The sequence below is a fragment of the Aquarana catesbeiana genome, linkage group LG05, assembly GCF_042186555.1.
Source record: "Aquarana catesbeiana isolate 2022-GZ linkage group LG05, ASM4218655v1, whole genome shotgun sequence".
NCBI lineage: Eukaryota > Metazoa > Chordata > Amphibia > Anura > Ranidae > Aquarana > Aquarana catesbeiana.
This window is the reverse complement of record NC_133328.1, coordinates 565,846,377-565,861,764: the sequence shown is the minus strand read 5'-3', so window position 1 is coordinate 565,861,764 and position 15,388 is coordinate 565,846,377. Positions and strand designations below refer to the sequence as shown.

General features: G+C 53.7%; 1 protein-coding gene across 4 annotated transcripts in view; it reads left to right on the top strand.

The window, feature by feature from the left end:
• Positions 1–15,388, top strand: part of TRIQK (triple QxxK/R motif containing) — a 298,291-nt gene that overhangs the window by 42,857 nt on the left and 240,046 nt on the right. The window contains exon 1 of one of the 4 annotated variants that reach the window (XM_073631951.1): positions 2,158–2,356. The exons of 1 other annotated variant lie outside the window; for it this stretch is intronic. The gene's annotated coding sequence lies outside the window, so the exon portion shown is untranslated. Of the gene's footprint in view, positions 1–2,157; positions 2,357–15,388 lie in introns of those variants that run through there. 2 more of the 4 variants (XM_073631950.1, XM_073631948.1) reach the window with 2 other exon arrangements.

Here is a 15,388-nt window from a genome sequence, read left to right as displayed (position 1 = left end):
AAGGAGAGGATCAGAGAAAACAGGATCAAACAGCCTTTTTACACAATGCAGAGGATTAACCCCTTAGGTTCTGCAGTTTATAACAAGCATGCTTTACTGCATATACACACTGATTTTACTGTTGTCGGTTTAGTAACACTTAAACTCGTTTAAGCTGGCGCCTCCCGGCCCTTTAAGGGGTTTCTGATGCCGTGGCAGGGCTAAAGATTCTGTGACCACCGTGATTGGCTGTCACATGATCGGAAAGCTTTCTGTTAGCCGCCAGTAACTGTGCTGAGAGTGCAGGGCGCGTGCTCTTGGCACAGCTGTGTCTGCAGTGTGGTATGCAAATATGCGGCCACTTGGCGCCAAGGCCCACCCGCTGAGAGGCCGCATATTTGCATACTGTCGGCTTGAAGGGGTTAACCACTTCAGCCCCGGAAGATTTTACCCCCTTCCTGACCAGAGCACTTTTTACAATTTGCCACTGCGTTGCTTTAACTGACAATTGCGCGGTCATGCAATGCTTTACCCAAACGAAATTTGCGTCCTTTTTTTCCCACAAATAGAGCTTTCTTTTGGTGGTATTTGATCACCTCTGCGTTTTTTATTTTTTTGCACTATAAACAAAAAAAGACTGACAATTTTGAAAAAAACAAGATTTTTTTACTTTTTGCTATAATAAATATCCCCCAATTAAAAAAAAACAAAAAACTAATTTCTTCATCAGTTTAGGCCAATATGTATTCTTCTACATATTTTTGGTAAAAAAAAAATCACAATAAGTGTATATTGATTGGTTTGCGCAAAAGTTATAGCGTCTACAAGCTATGGGAAAGATTTATGGTATAACTTTTTTTTTTTTTAACTAGTAATGGCAGTGATCTGCGATTTTTAGCAGTATTGCGACGGACAGATCGGAGACTTTTGACACATTTTTGGGACCATTGACATTTATAGAGCGATCAGTGCTATAAAAATGCACTGCTTACTGTATAAATGTCACTGGCAGGGATGGGGTTAATACTAGGGGGCGATCAGTGGGGTTAACTGTGTGTTCCCTCACTGTGTGGGGATGGGACTAACTAGGAGAGATGACAGATCGTTGTCCCTTTGTAGGAACACACAATCTGTCTTCTCTCCTCTGACAGCACAGGGATGTGTGTTTACAGACACAAATTCCCGTGGTGGTTCTTGTGCATGGGATCGCACGTGGCCGGCGGCGATCGCGCCTGTCGGCCACACGAATCAGGTCCCCTGCTGTGCAGCGGGCGCCCTCTGGTGGCTCTCCTGGGCAAAGCCGTATATATATATATATATATATATATATATATATATATATATATATATACGGGATTTCGCCCAGGAAAGCCATTCTGCCGCAGTATATCTGCGTGAGCCGGTCAGGAACCGGTTAAAGTGTCAAGCAAAACTTTTTTTTTTTTTCATTTTGAATAGAGTAAGGGAGGGTTATAACCCGTCAGATTTTTTTTTCGCCATTTGCATAAGGCGCAGGCGCGCGAAACATGTAAGCCTCGGTCGCCACGGCAACCTAGAGCTTGCGGTCCACCCTGAGACATTGACATCCTGGTCACTTCCTCTTCCGATGCGATGTCCACGTCATCTTGGGCGCCCGGCCAGCTTGGGCCACCTTTTTCCAGTGGTTGGCGGCTGCGCTGGGCTTTATCTCAATCTAGATTTCCCAGGATCAGATGGCTGACAGTTTATAGCGCTCAAGGAACTTTTGTTGTCTTTAACTTTACTGTTTTGTTTTAATTCATGAAAGATGAAAGTGTATTCCTTCCCAAAAAAAAAAAAAAAAAACTATTTCAAAGGCCGCTGCACAAATACCGTGTGACATAAAATACTGCAATGATCGCCATTTTATTCTCTAGGTAATATATAGAATGCGTGTGTGTGTGTGTGTGTGTGTGTGGGGGGGGGGGGGTTAGTCATTTTCTAGCAATAAATACTGATTTTAACTTGTAAGCAACAAATGTCAGAAAAAGGCTTAGTCATGAAGGGGTTAATGTCCATTCCTCATAGAGGGCAGAGATGTGAGACCCCAATAAGAGGATATTCTAGCTCTGTGCCCCCCATGGGGTGAGGCAATGGGAATATTGGGGGCTATCCTGTAGAAGTGGGGGGCAGCCAGGCACTCAGCATTCCCTTGCACTGTCTCCTATGAGGGCGGGCTCCTTTAAAAACAAACACACTCCAGCCAGAGCTGTGAAATGTGAGCTCCGTGTACACAGCGCCCAGTCTACGTGTCATCGTGGCCTGTACTCCGAGACCGGACACACCGCGTCACCGGGAGATCCCGCACTCCTCCCCCACCCTGTGTGCACCGTGCAACGAGCGGCCCCGCTGGACGGAGGTAGGAGCGGCCTGTGCGCCGTGACTGGAGGGCACCGGGGGGGGGGCCCCGGGCTGGTGACGTCACCGGGGGGTGGGCTGTGCTGGGTTCTCAGAGCTCTCTCCTCACACTGAGGGGACATTCAGTGAAGTATAGTGACATGTCTGATAGGGAATGTGCTCAGGAGGTTGGCGCCAAATTCATGACAACCTGCCACATGATCATTGCATGCCATGAAGTACAAATGTAATAAACATTTAGGCTGCACTCACACCGGAACACGCAGAGCCCGGGAATGGCGTGCTATAAACACACGGCGTGCTTGTTATTGGCACCCCAAGTGCACTGAGCCCAGGTGCCCTTTACAGCTGACACTCCGTGCTAGAAAAGGTTCAGAGAGATGAATGGAGTGTCCTATGTGCATTGTGCGAAGATGTACCAGAAAAATGCATAGGGGACTCAGGTTCCCCCTACACTAGTTGTGAATGAGGCCTTAGGAGCACACTGTGTATTGGTGTATCAGCCACTGTCTCTGGCCGCCTTGCCCATCATGCCCGCTGCCTCGCGCACCATGCCGACCATCTCTGGCCGCCATGCCGACCGCCTCGCGCACCATGCCAGCCGTCTATGGCTGCTTTGCGCACCATGCCCGCCATCTCTGGCCGCCTCGCGCACAATGCCCACCATCTTGCGCACCATACCCGCCATCTCTGGCCGCCTTGCACACCATGACTGCCGTCTCTGGCCGCCTCGCGCACCATGCCTGCCACCTCATGCACCATGCCTGCCGCCTCGCGCACCATGCCTGCCATCCTCCAACAACTTCTACAGCATGTTCTCAGTCTGTGGCCGTCTCCTGTAGCGTTTCGGTCATCTGTAGCACGTCCACCACCTCACGCACCATGCTCACCGCCTCTGGCCACCTCGTGCAGTGCACCATACCCACCATCTCTGGCCGCCTCGCCCATCATGCCTGCCGCCTCGCGCAACATGCCCGCTGCCTTTGCGCACCATGCCCACCATCTCTGGCTGCCTTGCCCATCATGCCCGCTGCCTCGCACACCATGCCCACCCTCTCTGACCGCCATGCCCACCGCCTTGTGCACCATACCCGCCATCTCTGGCCGCCTTGTGCACCATGCCCACCGTCTCTGGCCGCCTTGCCCATCATGCCCGCTGCCTCGCGCACCATGCCGACCATCTCTGGCCGCATGCCCACCGCCTCGCGCACCATGCCTGCCAGCTTGTGCACCATACCCGCCATCTCTGGCCGCCTTGCGCACCATGCCCGCCACCTCGTGCACCATGCCCGCCACCTCGTGCACCATGCCCGCCATCCTCCAACAACTACAGCATGTTCTCAGTCTGTGGCCGTCTCCTGTAGCGTGTCGGTCATCTCCTGTAGCACGTCCACCACCTCACGCACCATGCTCACCGCCTCTGGCCACCTCGTGCACGATGCCCACCGTCTCTGGCCGCCTCGCCCATCATGCCTGCCGCCTCGTGCAACATGCCCGCTGCCTTTGCGCACCATGCCTGCCGTCTCTGGCCGCCATGCCCACCATGCCTGCCGCCTTGTGCACCATGACCGCCGTCTCTGGCCACCTCACGCACCATTCCCCCAATCTCTGTCCGCCTAGCGCACCATGACCGCCGCCTCGCCCATCATGCCTGCCGCCTCGCGCACCATGCCAGCCGTCTCTGGCTGCCTCGCGCACCATGCCAGCCGTCTCTGGCTGCCTCGCGCACCATGCCAGCCATCTCTGGCTGCCTCGCGCACCATGCCCACCGCCTTGCGTACCATACCCGCCATCTCTGGCCACCTTGCACACCATGACTGCCGTCTCTGGCTGCCTCATGCACCATGCCTGCCACCTCACGCACCATGCCCCGCCGTTTCTGGCTGCCTTGCGCACCATGCCCCGCCGTTTCTGGCTGCCTTGCGCACCATGCCCCGCCGTTTCTGGCTGCCTTGCGCACCATGCCCCGCCGTTTCTGGCTGCCTTGCGCACCATGCCCCGCCGTTTCTGGCTGCCTTGCGCACCATGCCCGCCATCTCTGGCCGCCATGCCCACCGCCTTGCGCACCATGCCTGCCGCCTCGTGCACCATACCCGCCATCTCTGGCCGCCTCGTGCACCATACCCGCCATCTCTGGCCGCCTCGTACACCATACCCGCCATCTCTGGCCGCCTCGTACACCATACCCGCCATCTCTGGCCGCCTCGTGCACCATACCCGCCATCTCTGGCCGCCTCGTGCACCATACCCGCCATCTCTGGCCGCCTCGTGCACCATACCCGCCATCTCTGGCCGCCTCGTGCACCATACCCGCCATCTCTGGCCGCTGCCTCGCGCACCATGCCGACCATCTCTGGCCGCATGCCCACCGCCTCGCGCACCATGCCTGCTTGTGCACCATACCCGCCATCTCTGGCCGCCTTGCGCACCATGCCTGCCGCCTTGCGCACCATGCCCGCCACCTCGTGCACCATGCCCGCCATCCTCCAACAACTACAGCATGTTCTCAGTCTGTGGCCGTCTCCTGTAGCGTGTCGGTCATCTCCTGTAGCACGTCCACCACCTCACGCACCATGCTCACCGCCTCTGGCCGCCTCGTGCACCATGCCCACCGTCTCTGGCCGCCTCGCCCATCATGCCTGCCGCCTCGTGCAACATGCCCGCTGCCTTTGCGCACCATGCCTGCCGTCTCTGGCCGCCATGCCCACCATGCCTGCCGCCTTGCGCACCATGACCGCCGTCTCTGGCCACCTCACGCACCATTCCCCCAATCTCTGTCCGCCTAGCGCACCATGACCGCCGCCTCGCCCATCATGCCTGCCGCCTCGCGCACCATGCCAGCCGTCTCTGGCTGCCTCGCGCACCATGCCAGCCGTCTCTGGCTGCCTCGCGCACCATGCCAGCCGTCTCTGGCTGCCTCGCGCACCATGCCAGCCGTCTCTGGCTGCCTCGCGCACCATGCCAGCCGTCTCTGGCTGCCTCGCGCACCATGCCAGCCGTCTCTGGCTGCCTCGCGCACCATGCCAGCCGTCTCTGGCTGCCTCGCGCACCATGCCCACCGCCTTGCGTACCATACCCGCCATCTCTGGCCACCTTGCACACCATGACTGCCGTCTCTGGCTGCCTCATGCACCATGCCCCGCCGTCTCTGGCTGCCTTGCGCACCATGCCCCGCCGTCTCTGGCTGCCTTGCGCACCATGCCCCGCCGTCTCTGGCTGCCTTGCGCACCATGCCCCGCCGTCTCTGGCTGCATCGCGCACCATGCCCGCCATCTCTGGCCGCCATGCCCACCGCCTTGCGCACCATGCCTGCCGCCTCGTGCACCATACCCGCCATCTCTGGCCGCCTCGTGCACCATACCCGCCATCTCTGGCCGCCTCGTGCACCATACCCGCCATCTCTGGCCGCCTCGTGCACCATACCCGCCATCTCTGGCTGCCTCGCGCACCATGCCCACCGCCTTGCGTACCATACCCGCCATCTCTGGCCACCTTGCACACCATGACTGCCGTCTCTGGCTGCCTCATGCACCATGCCTGCCACCTCACGCACCATGCCCCGCCGTCTCTGGCTGCCTTGCGCACCATGCCCCGCCGTTTCCGGCTGCCTTGCGCACCATGCCCCGCCGTTTCCGGCTGCCTTGCGCACCATGCCCCGCCGTTTCTGGCTGCCTTGCGCACCATGCCCCGCCGTTTCTGGCTGCCTTGCGCACCATGCCCGCCATCTCTGGCCGCCATGCCCGCCGCCTTGCGCACCATGCCTGCCGCCTCGTGCACCATACCCGCCATCTCTGGCCGCCTCGTGCACCATACCCGCCATCTCTGGCCGCCTCGTGCACCATACCCGCCATCTCTGGCCGCCTCGTGCACCATACCCGCCATCTCTGGCCGCCTCGTGCACCATACCCGCCATCTCTGGCCGCCTCGTGCACCATACCCGCCATCTCTGGCCGCCTCGTGCACCATACCCGCCATCTCTGGCCGCCTCACGCACTATGACCGCCGCATCGCCCATCATACCTGCTGCCTTGTGCACCATGCCAGCCGTCTCTGGCTGCCTCGCGCACCATGCCCGCCATCTCTGGCCGCCTTGTGCATTATGACCGCCGCATCGCCCATTATACCTGCCGCCTTGTGCACCATGCCCGCCGTCTCTGGCTGCCTTGTGCACCATGCCCGCCATCTCTGGCCGCCATGCCCACCGCCTTGCACACCATACCCGCCATCTCTGGCCGCCTTGCACACCATGACTGCCGTTTCTGGCTGCCTCACACACTATGCCTGCCACCTCATGCACCATACCCGCCATCTCTGGCCGCCTCGCACACCATGCCGGCTGTCTCTGGCTGCCTCGCGCACCATGCCCGCCATCTCTGGCCGCCATGCCCACCGCCTTGCACACCATGCCTGCCGCCTTGCGCACCATACCCGCCATCTCTGGCCGCCTTGTGCACCATGACCGCCGCCTCGCGCACCATGCCTACCGCCTCACGCACCATACCCGCCATCTCTGGCCGCCTTGCGCACTATGACCACCACATCGCCCATCATACCTGCCGCCTCGCGTACCATGCCCGCCATCTCTGGCTGCCTCGCGCACCATGCCCACCGCCTTGCGCACCATACCTGCCATCTCTGGCCGCCTTGCGCACCATGACCGCCTTCTCTGGCTGCCTCGAGCACCATGCCTGCCGCCTCACGCACCATAACCGCCATCTCTGGCCGCCTTGCGCACCATGACCGCTTTCTCTCTGGCCATATTCTGTTGTGTGTCTGTTATCTTTGATAATGAATAATCACTGAAAGTCCCCATATCATGAAAGTTGACCAGCACTGGTGTAAAGTCCATAAATGGGCTGTGTGTTCATACGGCTAGAGGTGCCTTTGTGCTATGTGCAGGGAGCTTGTGTAAGTTGTGCGGTAATGAGCTGCTCACCCTGATTTCAACAGGAACTAAAGGCCGTAAACTATGTCCTCTCTAAGGCTCGGTTCACACCAATGCGTTTTTTTCATGCTTTTTGCTGAAATGCAGGACATTATGTTTAACACGGGTTCCTATGGAACACATTCACATCAATGCATTTTTGTGCCTCTGCGTTTTTGGAAAGGGTCAGTGATGTGTTTTTTTTTTTTAACCTCCCTGGCGGTATTTCCGAGTGTGGCTCGGGGTGAGATTTCAGTACCAAAAGCGGTAACTCCGGGATTACATCTCAGGATCCAGGCAAAGTAACTTACCTTGTCCCCTGGATCCTGCGATGTCTCCCCACTGTGTCTGCGAGCCGTCATCTTGCTCGATTCAAATTCGTCATCAAACACTGAAAGTAATGACAGCGACAATTCTGCAACTGAGCAAATTTCAGTGTTTTTGATTTGATTACAAGAAGACCTCAGATCTCATATTTACACTAACATGCAAAAAAAAAAAAAAAAAAAAAAAATTGTCATTTAAAAAAATACAAAAAAAAAAAAATGTCCCTTTTTTAAGAGCTATGGGCGGAAGTGACGTTTTGACGTTGCTACCGCCCTGTAATGATATGGAGACGGATGGGGGCCATCTTCCGCTCACTCATCTCCATGTCAGGCTAGGGAAAACAACCGATTGCCTCTGCCGCTGGGTCCGCTAAGCGGTGGAGGGCACCAGAGCGCGGCGGGAGGGGGCCCCCCCTCCCACCGCCACTAAAAGTGATCTCGCGGTGAATCTGCCACAGAGGCTACTTTTTATCTGAGAGCGGACCGCCTGCTGAAGAAGAGGATACCGGGGTTATGGCAGCTAGCTGCTGCCATAACGATATTCCTCTTCAAAGTACTGACGTAAAACTGCAGTGGGCGGTCCGTAAGTGGTTAAGAAAAATGTAATGTGAATGCTTGCTGCACATTTTCCCATGATTTGGCATTGTAGGAAAAATCACAGCACTTCTGCCGGTCATTCCAAATCGCCAAGTGTGGGCGGGGTCTAAGGCAGAATTCCTGGCAAATGATGAAATAGATACTGTCTGGGGAGCTGCTTTACAGCACAGCCCTGCAGCAATTTATTGGGGCACCATTTGTTCAGCAGGGCGCATAAAGGGTCTATTTAATGCTTGTGGGGTGCAGACAGAGTAATCTTCTGCACTGCAGTTCTCAATAATTAAATGTAAGTTCTGGCTTCTTCTATATCAACCAATCAGGGACAGGCCAGGGACTGTAATTGTTGGGGAATGCAGCACTGCAGATTACACCACCTGCAACCCAAAGGCATTAAATAATCCCAGCCTGTAATAAGCGGAGTGCAAAGCTTGTTAAAAAAAAATTTGGTTGGCAACTGACAGGTGGGGGGAGGGGGGACTTGGCTCCCTGTGTACAGCGCCAAGAATTACTGTTTGCCTCGCCTCGTGCACCATGCCCGCCATCCTCCAACAACTTCTACAGCATGTTCTCAGTCTGTGGCAGTCTCCTGTAGCGTGTCGGTCATCTCCTGTAGCATGTCCACCACCTCACGCACCATGCTCACAGCCTCTGGCCACCTCGTGCACCATGCCCATCATGCCTGCCGCCTCGCGCAACATGCCGCTGCCTTTGCACACCATGCCCACGGTCTCTGGCCGCCTTGGCCATCATGCCCGCTGCCTCGTGCACCATGCCCACCCTCTCTGGCCGCCATGCCCACCGCCTTGCACACCATATCCGCCATCTCTGGCCGCCTTGTGCACCATGCCCACCGTCTCTGGCCGCCTTGTGCACCATGCCCACCGTCTCTGGTCGCCTTCCCTGTCATGCCCGCTGCCTCACGCACCATGCCGACCATCTCTGGCCGCCATGCCCACCGCCTCGCGCACCATGCCTGCCGGCTTGTGCACCATACCCGCCATCTCTGGCCACCTTGCGCACCATGAAAGCTGCCTCGCCCATCATGCCTGCCGCCTCGCGCACCATTCCAGCCGTCTATGGCTGCTCTGCGCACCATGCCTGCCACCTTGCGCACCATACCTGCCTTCTCTGGCCGCCTTGCGCACTATGACCGCCGCATCGCCCATTATACCTGCTGCCTTGTGCACCATGCCAGCCGTCTCTGGCTGCCTCGTGCACCATGCCAGCCGTCTCTGGCTGCCTCGTGCACCATGCCAGCCGTCTCTGGCTGCCTCGTGCACCATGCCAGCCATCTCTGGCTGCTTCGTGCACCATGCCAGCCGTCTCTGGCTGCCTCGCGCACCATGCCCACCGCCTTGCGTACCTTACCCGCCATCTCTGGCCGCCTTGCACACCATGACTGCCGTCTCTGGCTACCTCACGCACCATGCCCGCCGCCTCATGCACCATGCCCGCCATCTCTGGCTGCCTTGTGCACCATGACCGCCGTCTCTGGCCGCCTCACGCACCATACCCACCATCTCTGGCCGCCTTGCGCACTATGACCGTAGCATCGCCCATCGTACCTGGCGCCTTGTGCACCATGCCAGCCGTCTCTGGCCGCCTCGTCCACCATGCCCGCCTTGCGCACTATGACCACCGCATCGCCCATTATACCTGCCGCCTTGCGCACCATGCCCGCCGTCTCTGGCCGCCTTTCGCACCATGCCCGCCGTCTCTGGCTGCCTCGCACACCATGCCCGCCATCTCTGGCCGCCATGCCCACCGCCTTGCACACCATGCCTGCCGCCTTGCGCACCATACCCGCCATCTCTGGCCGCCTTGTGCACCATGACCGCCGTCTCTGGCCACCTCGCGCACCATGCCTGCCGCCTCATGCACCATACCCGCCATCTCTGGCCGCCTTGCGCACTATGACTGCCGCATCGCCCATCATACCTGCCGATTCGCGCACCATGCCCGCCGTCTCTGGCTGCCTCGCGCACCATGCCCGCCGTCTCTGGCTGCCTCGCACACCATGCCCGCCATCTCTGGCCGCCATGCCCACCGCCTTGCACACCATGCCTGCCGCCTTGCGCACCATACCCGCCATCTCTGGCCGCCTTGTGCACCATGACCGCCGTCTCTGGCCACCTCGCGCACCATGCCTGCCGCCTCATGCACCATACCCGCCATCTCTGGCCGCCTTGCGCACTATGACTGCCGCATCGCCCATCATACCTGCCGATTCGCGCACCATGCCCGCCGTCTCTGGCTGCCTCGCGCACCATGCCCGCATCTCTGGCTGCCTCGCGCACCATGCCCGCCGTCTCTGGCTGCCTCGCGCACCATGCCCGCCATCTCTGGTCACCTTGCGCACCATGCCCACCGCCTTGCGTACCATACCCGCTATCTCTGGCCGCCTTGCGCACCATGACCGCCTTCTCTGGCCGCCTTGCGCACCATGACCGCGTTCTCTGTCCGCCTCGAGCACCATGCCTGCCGCCTCACGCACCATAACCGCCATCTCTGGCCGCCTTGCGCACCATGACTGCTTTCTCTCTGGCCATATTCTGTTGTGTGTCTGTTATCTTTGATAATGAATAATCACTGAAAGCCCCCATATCATGAAAGTTGACCACCACTGGTGTAAAGTCCATAAATGGGCTGTGTGTTCATACGGCTAGAGGTGCCTTTGTGCTATGTGCAGGGAGCTTGTGTAAGTTATGCGGTAATGAGCTGCTCACCCTGATTTCAACAGGAACTAAAGGCCGTAAACTATGTCCTCTCTAAGGCTCGGTTCACACCAATGCGTTTTTTCATGCTTTTTGCTGAAATGCAGGACATTATGTTTAACACGGGTTCCTATGGAACACATTCACATCAATGCATTTTTGTGCCTCTGCGTTTTTGGAAAGGGTCAGTGATGTGTTTTTTTTTTTTTTAACCTCCCTGGCGATATTCCCGAGTGTGGCTCGGGGTGAGATTTCAGTACCAAAAGCGGTAACTCCGGGATTACATCTCAGGATCCAGGCAAAGTAACTTACCTTGTCCCCTGGATCCTGCGATGTCTCCCCGCTGTGTCTGCGAGCCGTCATCTTGCTCGATTCACAGTGCTGAGCTCCGTTCCCTGCGAGCGTTGCGATGCACGGTGACGGAGTTCGGCGACATATTCCAAAAATTAAAAACACACAATACATACAGTACACTGTAATCTTAAAGATTACAGTACTGTATAAAATAATTACACATCCCCTTTGTCCCTAGTGGTTTTAGACCAGCAAGAAAACAGCGATAATAAATTAGAATCACTTGCAAAATTGAGCGATAGTGATTTGTGGGGAAATTCGTCATCAAACACTGAAAGCAATGACAGCGACAATTCTGCAACTGAGCAAATTTCTGTGTTTTTGATTACAAGAAGACCTCAGATCTCATATTTACACTAACATGCAAAAAAAAAAAAAAAAAAATTGTCATTTAAAAAAATACAAAAAAAAAAAAAATGTCCCTTTTTAAGAGCTATGGGCGGAAGTGATGTTTTGACGTTGCTTCCGCCCTGTGATGATATGGAGACGGATGGGGGCCATCTTCCGCTCACTCATCTCCATGTCAGGCTAGGGAAAACAACCGATTGCCTCTGCCGCTGGGTCCGCTAAGCGGCGGAGGGCACCAGAGCGCGGCGGGAGGGGGCCCCCCTCTCCCACCGCCACTAAAAGTGATCTCGCGGTGAATCTGCCGCAGAGGCTACTTTTATCTGAGAGCGGACCGCCTGCTGAAGAAGAGGATACCGGGGTTATGGCAGCTAGCTGCTGCCATAACGATATTCCTCTTCAAAGTACTGACGTAAAACTGCAGTGGGCGGTCCGTAAGTGGTTAAGAAAAATGTAATGTGAATGCTTGCTGCACATTTTCCCATGATTTGGCATTGTAGGAAAAATCACAGCACTTCTGCCGGTCATTCCAAATCGCCAAGTGTGGGCGGGGTCTAAGGCAGAATTCCTGGCAAATGATGAAATAGATACTGTCTGGGGAGCTGCTTTACAGCACAGCCCTGCAGCAATTTATTGGGGCACCATTTGTTCAGCAGGGCGCATAAAGGGTCTATTTAATGCCTGTGGGGTGCAGACAGAGTAATCTTCTGCACTGCAGTTCTCAATAATTAAATGTAAGTTCTGGCTTCTTCTATATCAACCAATCAGGGACAGGCCAGGGACTGTAATTGTTGGGGAATGCAGCACTGCAGATTACACCACCTGCAACCCAAAGGCATTAAATAATCCCAGCCTGTAATAAGCGGAGTGCAAAGCTTGTTAAAAAAAAAATTTGGTTGGCAGCTGACAGGTGGGGGGAGGGGGGACTTGGCTCCCTGTGTACAGCGCCAAGAATTACTGTTTGCTTTAAAAATCAGCAGATTGCTGTTTACAGGACAAGAGCCAGCAATGTCCATTGCCATCCCTATACATGTCTACATATGGGGGGGGGGTGACCCCTCATCAATATCCATGGCCATCCCTATACATGTGTACATAATGTAATTCATTATTGTTATTCATAGGAGATACTATATTTTATAGTAATATAACAGTAATACAATGTAATAATATCTTTTATCACTAGTTTATTTTAATGTAATATTATTAGTGATATCATTGTAGTAATATTTAAAAGAATAATTATTGTAAATATAAATACAGTTAATGGTAATAATATTAGTATAATGAGATGTCTCTCTGTAGGTCTCTGGTGACATTTCAGTGACTGTACTGATCCCCGGTGCCACTAGAGGCCAGCACTTCCTATACTGTGCGATCACTCTACAGTCCTCCCAGTAATTGGCATAAAGCTCTGGTCGGTACCGGAAGGGAGGGGGGAGGTGTATACAGCGGGTTTTGGTAGGCGGGGTGATGATGGGAAAGTCAGGGAAGCTCTGCCCCCGGGTGGTCGGCAGAGAGGAGACACGGGGAGGAGCTCCGGGGAGAGGGGACAGGACTCTGATTATATCCGTTACCATGGTGATCAGAGATTGTTTATTATTATCTGATATTGTCATTCATATTGCCCCCCCCCCATTATTATCATAATCATTATCCGATCTCCACACTGAGGAATATTATTTATCCTCATTACAAAAATCATTTCTATCATTTATAAATATTATTATTTCTCTCTATCAGTAGAATGGAGGAGATTGTATGATTTCCAATGAGAAGACACCCCCCCCACTAATCCCCTCCCCTCCTGCGTTTAGATGCACTCTGGTGTGTTTTTGATGCGTTTAAATGCTCTCTGGTGTATTTTTGATTAATTTAGATGTACACTGGTGTTTTTGATGCATTTAGATGCTCTGGTGTGTTTTTGATGCGTTTATTTACTCTGGTGTGTTTTTGATGCATTTAGATGCTCTCTGGTGTATTTTTACTGCATTTAGATGCTCTGTGGTGTATTTCTGATGCATTTAGATGCATTGTGGTGTATTTCTGATGTGTTTAGATGCACTGTGGTGTATTTTTGATGCCTTTAGATGCACTCTGGTGTGTTTTGATGCCTTTAGATGCTCTCTGGTGTGTTTTGATGCCTTTAGATGCTCTCTGGTGTATTTTTTTTTATGCTTTTAGATGCACTCTGGTGTATTTTTGATGCGTTTAGATGTACTGTGGTGTATTTTTTTATGCGTTTAGGTGCACTGTGGTGTATTTCTGATGCGTGTATATGCTCTCTGGTGTATTTTAGATGCACTGTGGTGTATTTTGATGCGTTTAGGTGCTCTCTGGTGAAATTTGATGCATTTAGGTTCACTCTAGTGTACTTTTAGATTAGGGCTGCAACTAACCATTATTTTCATAATCGATTAGTTGGCTGATTTATTGTTTAGATCGGTTAATAACCTTAAAAAAAAGTGTTTATAATTTAGTTAATATGTAAAGTTTAAAAAAAGGCAGTTTATTCTTAAATAATTGTATGCAGTGGTAAATATAAATAACCAGCTATATGGTTAGAGAGCAACTAGTCCACTCTGAGAATAACAGACTGAAGAGAGATATTGTATATACTATTTGGAGGTTGAATCTGGTAAATATCATCAGACTCAGATCAAATTTTTTTTATTTAAACAAACAAAAAAAAAAAAGTTAGACTGTTTTGCAGATTTTCAAACAGAACTGTAATATATTATATGCTGGCCATACAAAAACAATTTCTTCCTTCAAAAAAGTAATTTTAAGAACGTTTGTTTAATTTTCAATTCGTTAGTGGGGTCAAATCGATGTTCGTTTTCAACCACAATGCAGGCAAAATTTAGAAATAGAAAACTTCTTGGTGAAGGGACAAAAGGAGCAAATCCCTAGATGAAAGTTTAGTCATAACTCCTCAGGTAAAATCTTCCCAGGAGTGGTGGTTAGTCCTGTAAAAAGGCAGACCGTGGGGTCAGTGGGATCCACTGAAGCTCACCACGGACACAAGAGCCTGGTGTTGGGGAGCCCACCTAGAAAAAGCCAAGGCACAGGGCACCTGGGACAAGGGGGTAGCCAGATCCTCTTCCAACCTCAGGGAGCTCAGAGCAGTGGAGGAAACCTTAAGGGCCTTCGAAGGCAGAGTCTTAGGCAAAGAAATCCAGATTTGCTCAGACAACGCCACAGCGGTAGCCTACCTAAACCACCAGGGGGGAACCAGATCCAAAGCCCTTTTGGACTTTGCAAAGGAGATTTTGAGCTGGGCTGAGCACAGGGTAATCTCGCTGTCAGCAGTCTACATAAAGGGGCGGACAATCGAGCATTGGTCCAAAAATTTGGCCGCCCAGAAATAGACCTCTTTGCCAGTAACAGGAAGGTGAAGAAGTTCTTCTCCCTCTCTCAGGAAAGAGACCTGATCCTTTTAATCCTTTTTCCTGGACCAAGGAAGGGACTTCAGGCCTCAAAATCCTCAGTCTCTAGGTAGATAAGGCAAGCCATTTCTGTAGCATACGAAAGCTCGGGTATTCCTGCACCAGCAAAGTTGAAAGCACACTCAGCTAGAGCCCTGGCAACCTCCTTGGCCCAAAAAAGCAGGAGCCTCCTGGGAGCAAATTCGTAATGCAGCCACCTTGTCCAACCAAGACACTTTCCTGAAGCACTACCGAGTGGAGGTCCTATTGCAGCAAGACCTAGCTTTCAGTCGAAAGGTGCTACAGGCAATGGTCCCACCCTAAGGTAGGTCTGCGTATTACTTA